The sequence below is a fragment of the Triticum dicoccoides genome, chromosome 3B, assembly GCF_002162155.2.
Source record: "Triticum dicoccoides isolate Atlit2015 ecotype Zavitan chromosome 3B, WEW_v2.0, whole genome shotgun sequence".
Taxonomy (NCBI): domain Eukaryota; kingdom Viridiplantae; phylum Streptophyta; class Magnoliopsida; order Poales; family Poaceae; genus Triticum; species Triticum dicoccoides.
In genome coordinates this window covers 698,437,118-698,456,579 of record NC_041385.1, presented here as the reverse complement: position 1 = coordinate 698,456,579, position 19,462 = coordinate 698,437,118, and the positions used below count along the sequence as shown (strand labels likewise).

At 44.2% G+C, this 19,462-nt stretch overlaps 1 long non-coding RNA gene across 10 annotated transcripts in view; it reads left to right on the top strand.

Annotated features, from left to right (window-relative positions):
* LOC119277954 overlaps window positions 1–19,462 on the top strand; it is a 38,032-nt gene that overhangs the window by 6,299 nt on the left and 12,271 nt on the right. For all 10 annotated transcript variants that reach the window (XR_005137385.1, XR_005137387.1, XR_005137386.1 and 7 more), the window contains one exon: window positions 61–164. This is a non-coding gene — a long non-coding RNA (uncharacterized LOC119277954). The remainder of the gene's footprint in view (window positions 1–60; window positions 165–19,462) is intronic.

The following is a 19,462-nucleotide window of genomic DNA, read 5'->3' as shown; positions in this document are numbered from 1 at the left end:
CTATATGTACTGATCAATAAGAAAACCCATTGCTCTCTCTAATTTTTGTTTTCTATTCAGGAACACATAAAAGATAATCAGTGTTTATTTGCAAGCATGGAATTGAAGGAATCAGCGAGAGAGGCAGATAAAGGAGAACTTGAAACTTATATAATATATGCAAGGTACGTGCCGTATGACAATCATATTTTTATTTACTACTCGATAGCTGGAATGTGTTTTTTACTACGAAGAAAACCTCGTATAGTATAGTAGTGCGTGTATGGATGGAGTTATACTATACGAGGTAGTAGTAGTATATGTTGCGAGGCACTGAATATCTGAAAACATCACCTGCCGGTGCACCTGGAGCACCAAACCTGGTCCAAACTAATATGGCCTTCTTCTCGTAATATTTAGATGGATGGAAGGATAGATATATAACCAACAAAGCTAGGGGATGCGAACATCAATCTATAGCTAGTGGATACCAACCAACATAAATATAAGACAAAATGTCAACTGATCATCTGATCAGCACCGGCATTGAAACAGATATTTCCTAGAAAGCAACTAAACATCATTTTATTATAAGTTATTTATCGATGCAGAACTCCTCCTTAGCCACCAATAAATCTCAGCGCTGCTCTAACTTGCTCTGGAATGTTATCCTTTGCTTGGTTATCCCTAACCATCAACAGCTGGACCATTAGTCGCTTCCTGAGACTTTGTGGATCCTACAAATTATGCATAAACAAAGTAAGAATATATATTTAGCAAATATATGCAATATGTAACCTCATTACAAATTCACTTACGTTAGTCCTAGGCATGTTATGAACCATGTCATTACCGATGGTTTCATACAGATGGGCCATCTCCTGTAGAACTTTGAATCCGGAGTCCATACTGTCACCAAAAAAAACATATTGTATTAGCTATATTAGAGCACACACTAATATGCAAGCCAGATTTAGAATAGTACCGCCAAGGTGAAACATGAATGTTATCTTGTTCGGGCCATTCCACAAGTTGGCTGTTCCTATCAGGGGCCTCTTGTTGCAATACAAAGCCGAGTTCTTGCTTCACTAAAAGGGCTTCCCTCTGAAGTTCAGTGCCATGGGGGTCCTCCTCAAAATGAAACACATCCTGGTTCGAATAATCAATAACGATAGTCCTCTCCATGTCCATGTTCACTGCTAAAAGACCGTAGGACGAATCCACGAGTGACAGTGGTAGAAGATACTGCATTTGGTAGAAAAAGGTAAATGTCAAACAAAGTAACCAACTAATTTGTAAGAAAGAGAACACTTACAATTGTAGGGGTGTGAAACACGCAGTATCTTGGAAAAGGCTCAAGCACGACATTGTTAATCAGTGCATTGGTGCACTATTCTTGGCTTAACCAAGTCTGCCTTAGCGCCCGTGCTTGCACATGGAATCCCAAATTGAAAAAATGTGTCTTTCCAACAGAGCTGGTGCCTGCACTCCTCTCTGATGCGTCGGTAGTAATCTTACGCACAGCTAAATTGAAACATAACGGATGGACAAGTCCATCTCCTAGGATGGTGTCTCGGATGATCCGTAGGCTAATCTCGATAGGGAATGGGCGCGGGCTCCTAATCCAGATTGTGCTGTAAAAAATGAAGATCAAGGTTCATACCAATTATATGACTTCAAGTAATCCTAAACTCAAATGATAAAACTGTGTTGCTGTCTATAAGATATGAATAATTAAACAGTAGTATATATCACATTAAATGACCTAAAAGATATTGTAATCTCTACCAAGTTAAGTATTTTTAATATTATGTACGGGCAATAAACTAACAGATTGAACTGTTTTCGTAGTAGTACATGGACCTGCATAAAAATTGTTGTAAATTTTGGATGAAAATTTCAACATGTAGTTTATAGGTTGTTCAACATTGTTGTAAAAGGTGTTAGACCCCATAGTTTTGGACCACAGTTTCATACGTATTTTGTTTCATACTTATCAGCTATTTATGTTAGACGCCGCAAAACACTGGTTTTAGACACAATTTACCAATACAAATATAATATCTGGTAACAACCATTGAATATGTATTTATATACTTGTATAAGAAAAATAACTACACATTCAGCCTTTGTAACAGAAATCCGAACTTAGACAAAGACCACGTGATCCTGACCAGGGTATATCTTCTAATCTAAACGTAAAGTATATATGTACAGGGCAGGAAGATTTTTTATGGGGGTATAACTTCTAAATGCAAAGTATACATGTACATGGCAGTGGACTTAAACGATGAAGAGCAAAAAATATTAGATCTATCGGGCCGTGAGAACTTACTCTAGTAGTTCTTCGTCTGAGGAAAGTGCTATGAAATCGTACACGTAGTCGACTGCGTGTCGCACTCCCCCAAAATTCGCCATTGCTTCCATTGACGGGGCAAAAAGTCGGTCGTACAACTGGTAAAGCGAGAGAGGAAGGAGCCCGTAGGATTTTATTGAGTAGATATGAGACCGTGGGGAATTGTGCGACAACAGTTAGGAAGGTGCACCCTGTCCTTCCTTATTTGCATGTTTCCATAAAATAATACTATCAACAAAATCGGCAAGATATTTGTTTTGACTACACTATGCATAAAACCAGTAACAGATTAAATGTTGCCTAAATTATGTCTCCCTTACCCCATAACTTTCCCAAACGAAAAAAATAAAAGAAACCGGACTTACTCTGTCGTGAGGGAGTGCAACACTCTATCCCCACCCGGAAAGCGTTGATGGTTGCGTGTTTTATGGGGCCCAGTGTTTGTCCCCCTCTAAATAAATCTCCGACCCCATGATTTGAATGGTGGGGCCCTGATTTATTTCCCTATCAAATCTGCACCCCCCTGATTTCAACTGTGGGGACCGGTGCCTTTCCTCTAATAAATATTTTCCCAGCATTTTTTTGTGGCGGGAATCAAGCTTACCATTAACCAGACAGCTCAGCAGAGTCGCTAGCTACAAGAGCGTCCACAAACTCAGGTGCTTGATCCTGCCACATTACTGGGGCTAACGCATCCATTACTTTATTACAGATCCTGGGGCAAAACGAAAATACCACTTGGGTAAAGTTTAATCTAGCAAAGAATATTATTTATTTGAACAGCACTCCATTGGCAGTGAGGTCAAGGTCACTGGTGTTAACAGCCCGACCTAGTTGAGTGAATCTGACTGAGCTTGCACTCCTGTCATAACCCAGCCGCCTCGGGAAAAATTATTAGGAAAGCGCTACGCGCTAATCATGCATTTGGCCACCATATATTTAGATATCTACGTCACAAGCGTTAGGCTTTATTTCTTTAGTGTGAGGAAATAGCCCAGATGGTCTGCCCTGGCCCACATAAACACAGGGACATATTGTGGTTCCCCTACTAAAGATTGGTATGTGCATAGTCTACTGATGCCACCTCTCCCCCTCGTCCTCTATCCTTGATGCATCATGGCGCCTCTCTCCCTCATCCTATTTCGATTGCAACACTGATCGGGAACCGGAATGTGAAGCTAGCTTGAGAAGCTAGACCCCTCGCCGGAATAAGTTGCTTTAGATAGCCTCATCATCAATGGAGTTAGGGCTTCGGATCAATCCCTCATCATATCCCACATTATGGAATTCTTCTCTTCTCTTTTGGGGGCTAAGCAGTAGGGTTGTCTCTCTATCTCTCCGTTTCTATGGGACAATTGTAACATGATCTCAAACACCGAGAATGAGGCCTTAATGATTCCTTTGTCTGATGAAGATCTGGAAGGTCATTAACTCTGCCACCCCGAAGGCAGCCTCTTGGCCCTGATGGGTATTTTATTCCCTTCTGCAAGAAGTTTTGGCCTTAGCTACATCGGCTGGTGTGTCAAATCATTCAAGGTTTCTGTGTGGGGACAGTTGACATTTATCGCCTTTAAGCGTCGTGATTTACGACAAGTGATTTTCTTTTAGCGCTGATGTTGATAATTAGGCATTGACATGTTAGTTATATATAGTTTGTATTGCCAATTATGTAGTTCATGACTTTACTGTTATAATTGACGTTAACCCACAGGAGTTATAGGGTGTGTCGCAAAACAAATGTTTAATATCCAAAACAAAAAAAAGTATTGCCAAATAGATAATTCTCAGTACGATCCCTAACAAAGATGTAGTAGCCATTTATTTGCGACATACGAAAATGCAATGGACCATATTCAGTCGTATAAAACCCTCAATGCCGCTTTAATTTCATCTGGTATGTTTCCAGCTGCTTCATTGTTTTTTATCGTCAGCATCTGGACCAGCAGGTTCTTTCTGAGCTGTATTGAATCCTAGAGAAGATGGAAAAATAGTAATTTATAAATTGCTCGAAAATAAATGGCACGATAAACCTCGTTATTGTGTACTTACACGAGTGGTCTTCCTAATCAGTAGTACCATTCTGGTGAGCCATCTCCTGTAGGACAAGTAAAGCGGAGTCTTTGCTGTTACAAAAAAATATCTATATTATAACTATAACGGTCTGCTTATAACGCGTGTGATCGATTTACTATATTACCGCCTGCCGTTTGAAACGATGTCGTGCGTTGACCAGTCATCGAGATTGGTATTCCAACCAGGGATCCTCATCTGCAACACATTGTTGAACTCTTCTTTCAACATTGTGATTTCCTTCCTCGTCTCAGTGTTATGAAAGTTGTATGGTCCACCATAGACGTTGATTGATGGATCGATTGGGAGAACCCTCCTAGTTTTCATGTCGACTACAAGTAGTCCGTACGGAGAATCCACGGAAACAAATGGTAGTAGATACTGTCGTCAATAGACGCATGTTAGTACAAAATAGAATAAGCAAAAACAATTTAAAGAATAAGTATCTTACAATGTTAGAGTTGAACACATCATATTTAGGAAACGGCCGAACAATGGCATTGTCAATCAGCACCGTGGTGCGTGTTTCTTGCTCCATCGAAGAGTGTCTGAGGGCCCGTGCCAGAGAATGAAACTGCAAGTCGAAAAAATGTTTATTTCCAAGCATTCTTGTACCTGCAGTGCTCTCTACTTCAGCGCTAGCAAGCTTACGAACTGCTAGATTGAAGCACTCAGGATGAATTATTCCAAAAAGGCTAATTGTTTCCTGGAGCATCCATAGGCTGATTTCAATATGATATGGCCGTTCGCTTCTAATCCAGATTGTGCTGCCCAAAAAATGCAGACCAATCTTTACCAAATAACATTTATCCTTCACTGTATCACATTTAGACTAACTATTTTGTATAATATAAAGCAGTGAAAAAAATTACTTAATTTAAAACACGCTAGCTCTTTTGCCTGTTAGCTATTTTGTCTTTATTAATGTTATAGATGAATAAAAATAACATGGGATACAGAGTCACACATAAAATATTTAAAAGCGGTGTAACAGTGCAAAAAATATATATACTAAAATAAATAACACCTAGACAACCAAACATAATATAGTTATTTATTATGGTTAATTATGTCTAGCCTGCTGTGTTGCCCAACTGATATCTAGCGTGATGTGTACGAGAGTAATATGAAGAGCAATACAACTTACTTTAGTGCCTCATCGTCCTGGACAACAGTGATAAATTAAAATATGTATTCAATGGCATCTTCTACGACATTAACGTTGCCCGCAGCCTCCTGAGGTGCGGGAAAAGCCTCTAGTGGTGCGAGCTGAACATCAACTGGCTCATGCACAGCCTCCATTGATGAGAGTCGTGAGTGATCGAAAATTGGTGAAGACTGGGGTGGGTGTTCAAACAGGAGCTCATCGGAGGTTATATGAAGGGATCAGTTCCTGTTTGGCAGCTGCATCATATAGACTTATAGGATGTCCAAATAATACGGAAACTTCCATTGTTGAAAGCCAAATAATAAGCAAAGTTTTAGTTACGCCTGATTTTCAGCATCGGATGTTACATAAGGCCGATGGAAAGTGCCCATATCATTCCATCCGTGCATGTCTATATTATTCATTTCTTAGTATAAAATAATTTCAGCTTTTGGATGGATCATATCTTGCGCGCTGCCAATTAGGATGTCGAAGCAGCATATATATAAAAGAATATATTAGTAATGCCTTTTATTGCCTGCCAAATATGTCCAGTCATACTTAAGACGTAGATGATTCTTTCTAATTATAAAAAACATGACGGGGGTGTATCAGATCTTTCTCCTTTTTTTTATAGTTGAATATTTTCTTCCAGTTCAATCTCAACGAATCAGAAAAAACAACCTTTTTATAAAACCAGATATCCCGAAGTAAGTACGCGTACAAAAATACTGCCATAATGGCTACACTTAGAGTTGTCAAGCAAAAAGAAAACACACTTTAAAAAAATGATTGTTCTGTGTGAATACATTATTATTACAAATGTAGATAAAAGGACTGAATTCATCTACTGTCCATTTTTCTAGGCTACAACTGCATCATTGACATATGATACTGTTTCGTCAAGTGTCATTAAGCAGGCTTCGTGGATATCTACGAAAAAACAATTTGTTAGAACTGATAACATCGTAATACAGAAAAGAACAAAAAAGCCATAAAAATCGAAATAGTTTATAGAACTCACCTTGAAGATGATGAACATCATCATTAATGTCGGGGGAGAACAAGAATGTGCTCTCCCTCATAGTCTCCATGCACTTATCCCTCCGGTTAACCTGTATGTACGTAACTGCAATTTTCTCGAAAAAATTATCAGTGTGCTGCAAGTGGTACAAGTGACGATCAGCATGCTCTTGGCTTAGGCGTATAAAATGTATCTCCCGTCTGCAATGATAAAGATATGTTGATGGTAGGCAACTATCAAATATTAATAATCATATAAAACCTCAAGTACTGATTGGAGTTTACCGAAAATTCATGATGCCTATCTCAACAAAATGGACCTGCCGTCTATATACTGAATCCCACCTATGTTGTATCCTACCAGCATAGACAAGAATACCAAGAACATCTGGAAAAAATTAAGTCCGGGTGAGACAAAATGTTAAATCGATAAATATGCAAAAACAAAATAAAATATGTTGTACCGGTAATTTGTTTGTCCCGTAGCAAGGATATGGCACCAAGTTGTGGGAAAAAAGGTGGACAAATTGTCGATGCAATACTGTGCACCGATGTCCTAACCATGGTTATATCATTTAGTTCAACGACAAACTCCTTGCATAGATACCAGAAGTGACCATCTAGCATTTTCGTGGGGTTTATCCCGACGCTACTGAAGTCATAAGTTAGCCCGGTCTGCAGAATGGCGTTCAATCGATAAGCTTGGTTGCTGAAGGCAATTGCTTCAATCTTTGTTCCCTGGAAATTTTTAAAAAATCAGATAACAAGACTGTGTATATACATTAAAAAAGGTTGCTATATTTAGTGATCACTAACTTCCTGGTCCAGAAGTATGCAACAAAAGTATGGGTTTCCCATTGCATGCACCCTGATATGGGACTTCCAAATCACCCGTGCTCGGATGATCCAACATCTTTGATAGATATGTTCCATCTGTACACTTTGAAAATTCAGGAACCTACATAAAATAACACGAAATGATGGGATCAACAAACGGTGATGTCAGATAAGCGAGCATGAAGATCTGTGCACTTGCCTGTTCATCGGAGGGATGGTAGGCAAAGGCATGATGGTATCCGGTGGATTCGCCATCACCCTCCTCGAGGGCCTCGAGCAGTAAGATATCACCATGGTCAGGGAGATATTGGATGAAGTGTTAAAGAAAGATAGAGGGGCGCACGGGAACAGGTGCTGGCATTTATATATATAGTCCAAGGGGCCAACAGGCGGGATAATCAAAATTCTTTCAACATTTGAATGTGGCCGGTTATGTCAAAAAACCTCTACTATAGAAACTATTATAAATAGTATGTTCTAAGAGTTCTTTGGCAACAAATAATTTATTGCTAAAACATTTTGAATCAATTATTTATTTATAGAAATTTTAGATTCTTAATCTGATCGAAATCATGTCAATTATCTCACCAGTATCAGTGTTTCCTTTTCGCCTCTGAATACGCTATATTCAATATAACAAACTGCGGGAATATAACGATGACTTCAGATTTTTATTTAGGAACGCAATAATAGGATATATCAACATAATTAAGGTGATAGTGCGTTAAGGTAAGTGTAGTCATGCAATTAATATATTACCATAGATTCGCCAATATATCGTCGAATAAATATTTTACCGTTAATTACCAACATGCTGCAATTTTAAAAATCATTTAATTACTCAGCTTTTATTATACTATATATGTTATTTTATAAAATCACAACTTATTTGATTTTATTACATGTGATGAGACGTCGTTTTGTTACTTTGCAACGACTATGTTACGGGCATTTTAAATAGTAACAAAAAATTAAATCGAAGTTAGTAGGGATAGTAATAATTAGTTTAGTCGGTCTTTGATGGCTTGCTTCGTTCGGTTTTTTAATTGGCGTGTCTTTTTTAATTTGATTCTATATGCACACTGTAACAGCCGCACTTTCAAAACCAGCATGCTTAATTGAGAAGCCTGTGCATTTTATGACGTAAGTTAGTTAATACAGCACAAACACAGTCAATGCCATTTGTAATAAAAAGAAAATTTCAAGGAAAGTACGGACTGCAGCATTTGTACCGCGTATTCATATAAGAAAAAAAATTATAGCATGTTAGGCGACAAAGCTCAAAGGGAAGCATTAAACAATATCTGTTCTTTATTCACACTATCATAATTTGACTCCAAATCGATTACAAAGCAAACTGCTCTTAAGTAGCGTTGAAACATAAAACATAAAAAGCTATAAAGAATATTGTATAACTACTCATGAATGCTCCTTTCAAGGCATTTCCGTCTTCTTGTCGCATGCTTACATGTGCTTCACAAGCCTATGTTCCAACTGATTGATCTTCTTTATGAGAGTTTTAATGAGCGACATGTTTCCTTGGTTGCCTGCAAAATTAGATCGTTTCTAGAACCCCAACCATCCCCCAAACATTCTTTCCAATCGTCTTTCGTAACGGGATATGTACTACTAATAGGCAGGTTAATAGGCTCGACGTGATTATGCATCCTAAATATTTTTGGCTTTGGTGTATTACCCTTAACAAAGCGACGCATCGTACATTTAATGTGTGATAAACCGATTAGGAATGTTTTTAAAACGAGCAATTAAAATAGTTAACATGCACGTATTGTACATTTTTCATAAACACTTTTAAAATTTCCTTATACACGGGATTTTATTAGAACTACGTTGAATCATGTTTGTGCCAGCTGTAACATTTACAAGTCTACGTTGAATGCATTAACACTTCATTCAAGTTTGGGCCAGCTGCAATATTTACTTACATTTCCTTGTTCAAAGAGGGATGAGAACATCAAAAAATAAACAAGAATTAGGGAACTAAATAAAAAGAGACCTTCATAGCTATAGCTGTACATGAAAAATGTACACCAAATAAAACTGGGTTGAATAAAGGATATATTACACAGTCATACACAGTCATAAAGCTAAAGGCAGTAGGCCAACATGTAAGATTTTAGCCATTTAATGAGTATGTAAATAAATTTATGACACAAACTGAAATTCAATGTATCAAATATGATCTGCATGCTAAATGATGACATCACATGCATGCTACAGGTTTTAATCAAACTGTACAAAGTAAATGTAACAGGTAGCGGCTCTATATGAAGCCAAACATTCTTTCGGAATATCAAATTACAAATAGCACGGTACGCTGTGCGACATATACATTGCCAGAAAAATTGCGATAGTGGAAAGCAAATAACAGTGATAAAGGTTAAATATTAATTAAACATGATGCAGATCTTCATGAAGCCAATCATTATTTCTGATTCTAGTCTTACACATAACACAGTACGTTGTGTGACATGTACAAAATCAGATTACACATAACATAATATAAATTTATTGAAATGGATTTATTACTTGAACTTATTGGTGTATAACTCTAACAACCGAGATACCAAATGAATAAATATGTCATACAACCGAATTACAGCAATTCTTGACCATCGGAAGAGTAAATTGCATATTAAAATCCACCAGGTCTTATAAGACCTAACTTCATCCTATAAGTACTTCCTTGTAGACGATGTTCTTCATTGAAGTCAGCAAGGAAACGGTCGGTCTTTTACGCTTCTTCGGGTTGTTATGTTGCTTGTTGGCCTTATCCTTTGGCTTCTCCTTCTGAATAAGTATTTTAATGTTTCTCTTCGCGGTGGCTCGAGACAAAGCAACATAGAGTTGACCATGAGAGAACACTGGATTAGGTAGATAAACACCAACAATGGGGATGGTCTGCCCTTGAGCCTTGTTAATCGTCATAGCAAAGCTAAGACTTATAGGAAATTGCTTCCTCTTAAACTTGAAAGGAAACATGTCATTGTCAGATGGGCATAGAGGTATTCGAGGAAGGAAGACCCTCCTACCAGCGTGTTGTCCAATCATGATTTCTGCATCAATGGTGTTCCTCTCAAAACCTCTAACAACAAGCCTAGTCTCGTTACACAGACCATTAGCTGGATCAATGTTCCTTAGAAGTATCACAGGGCAGTTCAACTTTAGTTTGAGTGCATGCGGAGGAAGACCATTGGGAGTCAATCCATTTAGAAACTCAGGAACGTAGTAGCCATATGGGTCGTACTCCGCACTATCAAAGCTATGGTAGATTACTTCATCTCCTTGGAAACGTTCTATCAAGCGGATGTTTATCTTGTCGACGTTGTCATTTGCTGTGGAAAGGATTGCGCGAGATGTCATGTAACTCGAATCTGCCATGTTGTCATCTAGACTTGGAAACACGTGGTCAATCAGCTTCTCCAGGTCGTCAACCTCACCTGTTGATGGCAGACAAATATCATCAGGGAGTATTATGTTGCCTTGGTCGTCGGCTTCCTCAGTGCCATTACCGACCCTGAAGAAGTAATCTGCAAACCAAGTGTCATTACCAGCCCTCATGTTGGTGATGAGCCGAAGCTGCCACATACTCTTCCATAGATGAGAACTTCGGAGGCTTGCATCAATTATCTAGCCCTGTGACCCCCTTCTGACGACCGGAAGCACCTGCCTAAAGTCCCCGCCAAAAACAACAATCTTTCCTCCAAAGGGTCGGCCGCGTATTCCCATGATGTCGCGCATGCTATTGTCTAATGCCTCAACCGCTTGTTGCTTAGTCATGCTGGCCTCGTCCCATAGTATCAATGAGGCCACCCTTAGCAGCTTGGCGGCCCCACTCTGCCTTGGTGAAGTTGCACGATGCTCCATCATCGCAACTCAATGGGATTTTGAACCTTGAGTGGGCAGTCCTGCCGCCAGGCATGATAGAAGCAGCGACACCCGACGTCGCGGTAGCGATAGCAATCTTGCCCTCGTGCCTCACCTTGGCGAGCATCGCCCTGTAGAGGAAGGTCTTCCCCGTACCTCCAGGACCATCAACAAAGAATATACCCCCATCACCACGTTCAACAGACGCTAGTATTTCGTCGTATGCAGCCCTTTGCTCAAAATTCAGTGAAGATGACAATTTAGTGTCACTTTCGTCAAACTCAATAGTTGATTCCTCGATGATCTCTCTGGCCTCGCCCTCGGTTGGGTCAATCGCATCATCGGTCGTTGGAAGAGCGAAATCAATAATGTCTTTACCCATAGACTACAACATACCCCTAATGTCAAGAAACACCATCTGCTCCACCTTGTTCGGGGACGTGCGTGTCCGACGGTAGTCATCGGACATAGGCTCGAGGTGTCTATCCCATAAACCGCGCACGTCGCCTGGCTCGCAGTGCACCAATATTGTTGCAAAGAGCCTCCTAAGAGAACATGGCATAGCCCACTGCTCCGCCTCAGTAAGACAGTCGTCGAGCGTGTTGTCTGCCTCGATGAGTCCCAACCTTTCATCGGCCTCTCTAAAGCTCCCACATACCACGCCGTTGACGGTGAGCAAGTCTTCAAATTATGTTTTCCCCGTAACATGGTTCAACAACACACGAAGGTAGTATCGCTCCCCCTCAGCAGGATTGGCAGACACGATACGACCTATTTGAAAATGCTCCACCCGCTGATGGAGTCATGTACCTAGGGTAGGGTCACAGACCTGATCTAAGTACCCTGCCCAAGGACACCCTTAGAAGAAATCACCTTCCAGTCGACCTACGAGGGACTCACTCGACTGACTTGAAGGACTCGACCATGAAGACTCACTCGACCACCAGAAGGACAAGAGGCACTCTGCACTGCAACGGTCTGTAATTAAGTAGACTTTATGATAGTAAAGACACTTTATGTGGGGCGTTACCAGTAACGCCCCAGACTTAATGTACCTTAAACCCTTCATTACGTGGGCTGGCTGGGGTCCTGGCGCACTCTATATAAGCCACCCCCCTCCACAGGCAGAAGGGTTCGGCACCCTGTAATCCATATACACATAATCCACTCGACCGCCTCCGGGCTCCGAGACGTAGGGCTTTTACTTCCTCCGAGAAGGGCCTGAACTCGTACATCTCTTGTGTTTACAACCTCTTCATAGCTAGAACCTTGCCTCTCCATACCTACCCCCACTCTACTGTCAGACTTAGATCCACGACAGTTGGCGCCCACCGTGGGGCAGGTGTTTTAGCGATTTTGTGGAGAAGTTGCGATTCTTCCGAGTACTTTCATCATGGTAGCTGCTGGAGTTTTGGTCGAGGGTCGAGAGATTCGTATCGGTGCTCTCACCTTCGTCGCCGACGACTCTGCCTGGCTCCAGGAGGCTCCACTCGACGTCGATGCGCTCCCCGTCAGCGGTGCGACGCATTTTCGCGCATGTGTCCGCGGCGTTCTGCTGCGGCAGCCGTCGACCCCATATCGGTCGACTCCCCTATCGACCGCCCTCCCGGTCTCCCGCCAGCGCAAGCGCTCGGGTCGGTCGAGGCTTCAGCGGTGGGTGAGACACGCGGTGGCTCGCCAGACGGCCACCACCCAAGTTGCGGCAATCGAGCCTGACGAATCTCTCTACGGCCTGTTTGATCTGTCGACTGGCTCCGTAGAGACTGCATCCGAATGCGATAGCAGTGATCCAGCGGCGGAAATCCTGATGGTCGACGGGCCTCGCAGCCCCCCTGGCTTCGCCCGTGATGGTGGGGCAGGCGACGGAGGCGACCCTGCACGAGACCACGAAGAGTACCAGCCCGAGCCACTCGACTCTCTGCAAAGAGAAGAACTTCGCCGCAGGAACATGGATGCCCTGCATACTCCCATCGCAGGAGAAACCCCTGAGGAGGCACGTTTGGCCAATTTGGCCGAACGCGCTCACCTGGAGAATCTTCAGCGAGCACTCGACGATCGCGCGCGGCAACAAGTTCCCGACGCCAATCGACGTCAACTCTTCCCGCCGACTCAGGTATATCGAACCCCAATCCAGAATTTAGCAGCTGCGACCCGTATAGCAGAGTCCATTCAGCCCTCTCAGTCGGAAGCTGGCAGAGGCTTGATGCAGATTAGGGATCTGCTCCGGGCAGCAGGAGATCAGAATTCAGCCGTGTCGCAGTCGCACAACAGAATTCACAGTCGATCCGTCGCTGCAAATACGGTTCAGTCGGCTCACAGCCCCAGATCACCTCCGCGGCGTGAAGGGCGCGAGAATCGGCGAGACCAATATGGAGACCGACACGACAGAGATGATAGGCGTCGAGTGCCCAATTCCCCTCCGAGGGGTGGGTCTTATGCTCCTCGGCAGCAAGATGACAGACGTCAGCTCAGTGCGGGGCGAAGAGTTCCAGTCGACCCCAGAGAACCAGGCTTCGACGCGCGATCCATTATCGTGCAAGGCTTGGTCGACCGGAACAGAGCCCATCGAGGTGGACTCGATAGAGATGCGCCTACGAGCAATCGAGTACACGTTTTTGGTCCGGAATGTTTCAACAGAGCTATCAGAGCCGCAGTGATTCCTCCCAATTTCAGGTTGGCAACAGGAGTCAGCAAGTTCACCGGTGAGTCTAAGCCTAAAACTTGGCTTGAGGACTACCGAGTGGCAGTTCAGATTGGTGGTGGGAATGACGAGGTGGCCATGAAGCATTTGCCCCTCATGTTGGAAGGTTCTTCCAGAGCGTGGTTGAATCAGTTACCTCCTAGCAGCATTTACACTTGGGAAGATCTGTCCCGAGTGTTCGTCAGAACGTTTGAAGGAACTTGTAAGCGACCGGCTGGATTGACGGAGCTGCAAGTCTGCGTGCAGAAGACCAATGAGACTCTCAGGGAGTATATTCAGAGATGGATCACTTTGCACCATACTGTGGAGAATGTGTCTGATCATCAGGCAGTCTGCGCCTTCAAGGATGGTGTCAAGAACAGAGAATTGAGTTTGAAATTTGGTCGAACCGGTGACATGACCTTGAGTCGGATGATGGAAATTGCTACCAAGTACGCCAACGGTGAAGAAGAAGACCGACTCCGAAGCGGCAAGCACAAGCCGAGCCAGTCGGAGAAGGGAAACACCAGTCGGAAACAGAAGCGGAAGGCTGAACCGGCAGCTCCTGGAGAGGCTCTGGCCGTGGCTCATGGAAAGTTTTAAGGGGAAACCAAAAGGATCCTGGAACCCTAAGAAGGTAAAGGATAAAGAAGGGAACGACGTGATGGATATGCCGTGTCACATCCACACGAAGAAAGACGAAGAGGGGAATATCATTTACCCAAAGCATACCACTCGCCAATGTCGACTCCTGATCCTGCAGTTTCAAGGAAAACAGTCTAAAGACAAGGAAAAGGAGTCGGACAAGGCCGAAGACAAGGAGGACAATGAGGAAGGATATCCGCATGTCAACTCCACTCTGATGATCTTTGCAGATGTGGAAAGCAAGAGTCGATTGAAAGTCATTAACCGCGAGGTGAACATGGTTACCCCAGCAAAAGCAAATTATCTGAAATGGTCCCAAACACCCATCACATTCGACCAATCTGATCACCCGACTCATATTGCCACCCCTGGGAGGCAAGCTCTGGTGGTCGATCCAGTTGTCGAAGGCACTCGACTGACAAAAGTGCTGATGGACGGTGGTAGCGGGCTGAATTTGCTGTATGCAGACACACTGAAAGGAATGGGCATTCCGATGTCCCGACTGAGCGCCAGTAACATGAGCTTTCATGGAGTTATACCAGGGAAGAAAGCCGAGTCACTCGGCCAAATAGCTCTGGACGTGGTGTTTGGTGATTCGAAACATTTTCGCAAAGAGAAGTTGACGTTTGAGGTCGTGGATTTTCAGAGTGCATATCACGCCATTTTGGGGAGACAAGCTTATGCACGGTTCATGGCTCGACCATGTTACGTGTACCTCAAATTGAAGATGCCCGGCCCCAAAGGAGTGATCACTGTCACCGGTGATCGGAAAAAGGCAGAAGAGTGCTTTCAGAAGGGCTCAAAGATTGCTGATTCCCAGGTGACAGCGGTCGAGTTTGAAGAATACAAGCAAAATGCAGATCCGAGTGATTTGCTGCGATCCAAGAAACCCGCCATAGAATCTGCATTTCAGTCGTCCGGTGAGACGAAGCCTGTTCACATTCACCCGACTGACCCCGATGCAGCTCCGACCCACATCTCCACAACACTCGACCCGAAATAGGAAGAAGCGCTCATCCAGTTCCTCCGTGAGAACTGGGACATTTTTGCATGGAAGCCCGCTGACATGCCAGGTGTTCCCAGGGGACTGGCTGAGCATCGCCTAAGAGTCGACTCATCAGCAAAACCAGTCAAAGAGCATCTTCGGCGGTCCGCCGTCCAGAAGAGAAAAGCCATTGGTGAGGAAGTGGCTCGACTGTTGGCGGCAGGATTTATCCGAGAGATATACCACTCCGAGTGGCTCGCTAATGTCGTCATGGTTCCTAAGAAGGACAAATCGCTCCGAATGTGCATTGATTTCAAGCACATCAACCGAGCCTGCCCGAAAGATCATTTTCCTCTCCCTCGCATAGATCAAATTGTTGACTCGACCGCGGGATGCGAGAGATTGTCTTTTCTAGACGCCTACTCCGGGTACCACCAGATCCGTCTATACGGACCCGACGAGGTAAAAACAGCTTTCATCACTCCATTCGGGTGCTTCTGCTATATCACCATGCCATTCGGCCTCAAGAATGCCGGAGCCACATTTATGCGAATGATTCAGAAGTGTCTACTCACTCAAATCAGTCGGAATGTGGAAGCGTATATGGATGATATCGTCGTCAAGTCACGAAAAGGTTCCGACCTGCTCGCCGACCTCGCCGAAACATTTGCCAACCTCAGAAGGTATGATATCAAGCTCAATTCATCAAAGTGCACATTCGGAGTTCCTGGTGGCAAGTTACTCGGTTTTCTCGTTTCCGAGCGAGGGATCGACGCTAATCCAGAAAAGATCGGCACTATTCTCCGAATGAAACGCCCTGTGCGAGTGCACGATGTCCAGAAGCTTACTGGATGCTTGGCCGCATTAAGTCGATTCATCTCACGACTCGGTGAAAAGGCATTGCCTCTTTACCGACTGATGAAGAAGGCAGACAAGTTCGAGTGGACTCCAGAAGCTGATGCAGCGTTTGCCGAGCTAAAAGCTCTGCTCTCCACCCAGCCGGTGCTTGCTGCTCCAATCAGCAAAGAGCCTCTGTTGCTTTATATCGCAGCCACAGGACAAGTCATCAGTACAGTGCTTACAGTCGAGCGGGAAGAGGAAGGAAAAGCTTCCAAAGTGCAGCGCCCAGTGTATTATTTGTCTGAAGTCTTGACTCCATCCAAGTAGAGATATCCTCATTATCAGAAGCTTGTGTATGGAATATACATGACCACAAAGAAGGTTGCTCATTATTTCTCTGATCATTCCATCACAGTCGTCAGCGACGCTCCACTATCAGAGATTTTGCACAACAGAGATGCAACTGGTCGAGTGGCGAAATGGGCGATTGAACTTCTTCCCCTTGATATCAGGTTTGAGGCAAAGAAAGCCATTAAGTCCCAGGCAATAGCAGATTTCCTCGCCGAGTGGATTGAACAGCAGCAGCCGACTGAGGTTCACTCGGAGCATTGGACCATGTTTTTTGATGGCTCTAAGATGTTGAATGGTTCCGGTGCTGGGGTTGTCCTGGTTTCCCCCAGAGGAGATAAGCTCAGATATGTGCTCCAGATTCACTTTGATTCCTCCAACAATGAGGCAGAGTATGAGGCCCTCTTATACGGATTGCGCATGGCCATTTCACTCGGCGTCCGTCTCCTGATGGTCTATGGCGATTCAGATTTAGTGGTCAACCAAGTGATGAAGGAGTGGGACGTGAGAAGCCCAGCCATGACTGGATACTGCAGTGCAGTGAGGAAGCTGGAAAATAAGTTCGAGGGGTTGGAGCTCCATCATATACCCCGACTGAAAAACCAAGCAGCTCATCATGCGTCCTCTCGGACCATCGTGGCCAAAGCATACCGAGCCGGATTTTACTGGCCAAAGGCGAATGAGATGGCAAAGGAAATAGTGGATAAGTGCGAGGGATGTCAGTTCTACTCGAATATGTCGCACAAGCCTGCATCAGCTCTGAAGACCATTCCACTCGTCTGGCCTTTCGCAGTATGGGGGTTGGACATGGTTGGTCCTTTGAGAACAGGTCGAAGTGGCTTCACGCATGTACTGGTGGCAGTCGACAAGTTCACCAAGTGGATTGAAGCTAAACCAATCAAGAACCTTGACGCCGGTACTGTTGTTAGCTTCATCAGGGAACTGATATTCAGATACGGAGTCCCGCACAGCATCATTACGGATAATGGGTCGAACTTTGACTCGGAGGAATTCAGGGATTTCTGCAACTCTCAAGGCACACGAGTCGACTACGCTTCAGTCGCCCATCCGCAGACGAATGGACAAGAAGAGCGAGCCAATGGCCTAATTCTCAAGGGATTGAAACCCCGACTGATGCGTGATCTCAAGCATGCAGCTGGAGCGTGGGTCGAGGAACTTCCCTCGGTGCTTTGGGGACTGCGGACCACACCTAATCGATCGACCGGAAGAACTCCATTCTTCTTGGTCTACGGAGCTGAAGTAGTCTTGCCGAGTGATCTTCTCCACAATGCTCCTCGAGTTGAGATCTACAACGAAGCAGAAGCTGAACAAGTGCGGCAGGACGCAGTCGACCTTTTAGAGGAAGAAAGGGAGATGGCTCTGATCCGATCGACCATCTACCAACAAGATTTGCGTCGTTTCCACGCCAGAAATGTGCGGGGTCGAGCCTTCCAAGAAGGAGATTTAGTCCTCCGAGTGGATCAGAAGAAACCACACAAGCTTGCTCCTTCTTGGGAAGGACCCTTCATCGTCACCAAAGTTCTCCACAACGGGGCGTACCGTCTTTACAACGTCGAACATAATATCGACGAGCCCCGAGCTTGGGACGCGGAACTACTCCGCCCATTTTACACTTAAGTTTATCACTCGGATGAGTTGCAATAAAGTACTCCTGTAGTTCATGGATTTCAAAATAATAGTGTCATAGTTCCTCCATAATTTTTGTCACTTTTTATTTTTGTCCAATAAAATTTTCCCCTCAGTGGGTGACTTAGCCGCGAATCCATTTCGCCCAAGTTTGTAAAAATCCTTACCGAGTGGTGAGCCAGACTCCCACTCGGAGGCTTAGCTGCGAATTCGTTTCGCCTAAGATATAAAAATCCTACCGAGTGAAGAGCAAACCTCTCACTCGGGGGCTTAGCTGCAGCCCAGTGCTCGCCTAAGTTATAAAAATCCTACCGAGTGGTAAGCCAGACTTCCACTCGGAGGCTTAGCTGCAGTCCAAGTACTCGCCTAAGTTATAAAAATCCTACCGAGTGAAGAGCAAACCTCTCACTCGGGGGCTTAGCTGCAGCCCAGTGCTCGCCTAAGTTATAAAAATCCTACCGAGTGGTAAGCCAGACTTCCACTCGGAGGCTTAGCTGCAGTCCAAGTACTCGCCTAAGTTATCAAAATCCTACCGAGTGGTAAGCCAGACTTCCACTCGGAGGCTTAGCTGCAGTCCAAGTACTCGCCTAAGTTATCAAAATCCTACCGAGTGGTAAGCCAGACTTCCACTCGGAGGCTTAGCCGCAGTCCAAGTACTCGCCTAAGTTATAAAAATCCTACCGAGTGGTAAGCCAAACTTCCACTCGGAGGCTTAGCTGCAGTCTAAGTACTCGCCTGAGTTATCAAAATCCTACCGAGTGAAGAGCAAACCTCTCACTCGGAGGCTTAGCTGCAGCCCAGTGCTCGCCTAAGATATAAAAATCCTACCGAGTGAAGAGCAAACCTCTCACTCGGGGGCTTAGCAACAGCCCAGTGCTCGCCTAAGATATAAAAATCCTACCGAGTGAAGAGCAAACCTCTCACTCGGGGGCTTAGCTGCAGCCCAGTGCTCGCCTAAGATATAAAAATCCTACCGAGTGGAGAGCAAACCTCTCACTCGGGGGCTTAGCTGCAGTC